Raw genomic sequence first — 3,385 nt, 5'->3', positions numbered from 1 at the left:
TCCTTTGGGCAAGCTTTATTGAGGTCCTTTAAATCGACACAAAGGCGCCAGGATTTATCCTTCTTTGGTACCATCACCAGGTTTGCTAGCCAGTCCGGGTGTTTTATCTCTCTGATGAATCCGGCCTCTAATAACTTGGCTAGTTCCTCTCCCATGGCATGTCTCTTAGGTTCGGAGAAACGCCGAAGAGCTTGCTTGACCGGCTTGAATCCCTTTAGGATACTGAGGCTATGCTCGGCCAGCCTGTGTGGGATTCCTGGCATGTCTGAGGGGTGCCAGGCGAATATGTCCCAATTCTCGAGCAGGAACTCTCATAGTGCGGCGTCCACGGCGGGGTTTAACTGTGCCCCGATGGAGGCTGTTTTTGTAGGGTCCGTTGGGTGGACTTGGAATTTGACTATTTCATCCGCTGCTTTAAAAGAGGTGGACTTGGATCTCTTATCGAGTATCACGTCGTCCCTGTCCACTATGGAGTGTAGTATAGTTAATTCCTCGGCCGAGAGGGCTCCGGATAATGCCTCGAGGGCCAGTGCGGCTGTTTTGTTTTCGGCGCGGAGTGCTGTCTCCGGATCACTGGCGAGAGTGATGATTCCGTTGGGCCCGGGCATTTTGAGCTTCATGTACCCATAATGGGGTACAGCTTGGAAGATCGTGAATGCCTCACGTCCTAAAAGGGCGTGGTATCCACTGCTAAACGGGGCCACTTGAAATGTAATTTCTTCGGACCTATAATTCTCTGGCGTACCGAATACCACATCTAGTGTGATTTTCCCAGCGCATCGTGCCTCCCGACTGGGTATGATTCCTCTGAAGGTTGTGCTACTTTGCTCAATGCGGCTCCAGTCAATTTCCATTTTTTGAAGAGTTTCCTCGTAGATGTGGTTTAATCCGCTGCCGCCATCCATGAGTACTTTGGTGAGTCGAAAGTCGTCCACAATTGGACTAAGGACCAGTGCGACTGGTGCTCGGGCTGTTCGGAATTTAAGTTCATCACTGGCATTGAAGGTAATAGCCGTGTCACTCCATGGATTTATTGCTGCTACGTGGCAGATTTCGGCCATGCTGCGGAGTGCTCGCTTGCGCCTATTATTTGACGCAAATGTCTCAAAGACTATTAACACCATATTGTTATCCACGGGATGGTGCTCTGTGGCATTTGGGATAAGAAGATCCTCACCACTTTCGGCCACCTGCCGGAGTATCCAACATGCTCTAAGGCTGTGCATTGGTATTGTGTCCGTTGTACTATGAATTTTCCAGGGTCCATTGAGCCATCCCTCCAGTACGGTTCCATGCCCTATAGAGGGTTTTTGCTTTTTGGTAGTTGACCCGGGTGTCTTTTGATAGTGCACCCTTTTATTTTGGACTGGGTTCGTATTTAGGGCCGGATTATCCCAAAAGTTTGTTTCGGTTTTCCAGGCACTTTCCGTTGCACAGTACTTTCGTACTATGTACGCCAAGTCAGCGAAGCATGATATCTCACGGCGATTTATGGCGTTAAGGATTCCCTTGTCCGTGCAATTATTGCAGAAAAATAAGATTGCGTCTTCCTCGCGACAGTCCTTAACCTTGTTCATCGCAAGGAGGAATCTGACCCAATAGTGATGTACTGTTTCCTGGGGCTCTTGCCTGATGTGGGAAAGATCACTTATGTTTGGGTGGGTGGGTGGAATTGAATCCGAACCCTTACCCGATCCGGGATCTAGGGGCCGAGGAATTTCCAATTTTGGAAATTCTGGTTCCGGGGTGTTGCCCGATAATCCTGGCCCGCTGCCTGACTCTAAGTTCAGGGATTGGATGTTGTCCTCCCGCGAATGGATATCCGGCTCGGAGAGCTCAGGAATCTAGACATAGTTGGTCCTCAATATGGAGGAGAGGACGCCGCATTGTTCCTCCACCACTGCAATATGATGGGTGACCGGTGGAGAGTTAATCTCCCTTTGATCGGGTTTAAGCCCAATCCAATCATAGTCCATAGCGACTCCCAGGGCGGCGATGCGATCCAAGAGCTCGTTTAGGGAGGCGAGCTCCACTGGATCCATCTGTTCGGCGAGTGCCGATTTGACGTGGAGGCTGTTTTCGATGACCCGAGAAGTCATCGTCGGCGCGGCGGCCGAATAGGCAGTCATGATGAAACCGCCTAGCCGGAGAGTTTGGCCAACAGCCAAAGCTCCCCCAACATTAGTGCCGTCTTTAAAGACGAGACGAGACATCCTTCCTTCTGGCGACGTCACAGAGGAACTCTCAATGAAAGCACCAATGTCGGTGTCAAAACCGGCGGATCTCGGGTAGGGGGTCCCAAACTGTGCGTCTAAGGCGGATGGTAACAGGAGGCAGGGAACACGATGTTTTACCCAGGTTCAGGCCCTCTTGATGGAGGTAAAACCCTACGCCCTGCTTGATTTAGTCTTGATGATATGAGTATTACAAGAGTTGATCTACCACGAGATCGGAGAGGCTAAACCCCAGAAGCTAGCCTATGCTATGATTATATGTTGTCCTACGGACTAAAACCCTCCGGTTTATATAGACACCAGAGGGGGCTAGGGTTACACAAGGTCGGTTACAAAGGACGAGATATACACATCCGTATTGCCTAGCTTTCCTTCCACGCCAAGTAGAGTCCCATCCGAACACGAGACGAAGTCTTCAATCTTGTATCTTCATAGTCCAATAGTCCGGCCAAAGGATATAATCCGGCCGTCCGGATACCCCCTAATCCAGGACTCCCTCACCCGTGTTTACAAGAAAGTGAGTGGGAGCTCTGTAGCATTTCTCATATTATATGTGGTTGACATACTATTGATGGAAATGATATAGAACTTTTGGAAAGCATAAAGGCCTACTTGAATAAGTGTTTTTCAATGAAGGACCTTGGAGAAGCTGCTTACATATTAGGCATCAAGATCTATAGAGATAGATCGAGACGCCTCATTGGTCTTTCACAAAGCACATACCTTGACAAGATATTGAAGAAGTTCAATATGGATCAGTCCAAGAAGGGGTTCTTGCCTGTATTGCAAGGTGTGAAATTGAGCACGGCTCAATGCCCGACCTTGGCAGAAGATAGAGAAAAGATGAGTGTCATCCCCTATGCCTCAGCCATAGGGTATATTATGTATGCCATGTTGTGTACCAGACCTAATGTGAACCTTGCCATAAGTTTGGTAGGGAGGTACCAAAGTAATCCCGGCATGGAACACTGGACAACGGTCAAGAATATCCTAAAGTACCTAAAAAGGACTAAGGATATGTTTCTTGTTTATGGAGGTGATGAAGAACTCGTCATAAAGGGTTACGTCGATGCAAGCTTAGACACAGATCTGGATGACTCCAAGTCACAAACCAGATGCGTGTACATTTTCAATGGTGGGGTAGTCAACTG

This window comes from Triticum dicoccoides, chromosome 6A, assembly GCF_002162155.2.
Source record: "Triticum dicoccoides isolate Atlit2015 ecotype Zavitan chromosome 6A, WEW_v2.0, whole genome shotgun sequence".
Lineage (NCBI taxonomy): Eukaryota > Viridiplantae > Streptophyta > Magnoliopsida > Poales > Poaceae > Triticum > Triticum dicoccoides.
Note: the sequence above shows the minus strand (reverse complement) of the source record.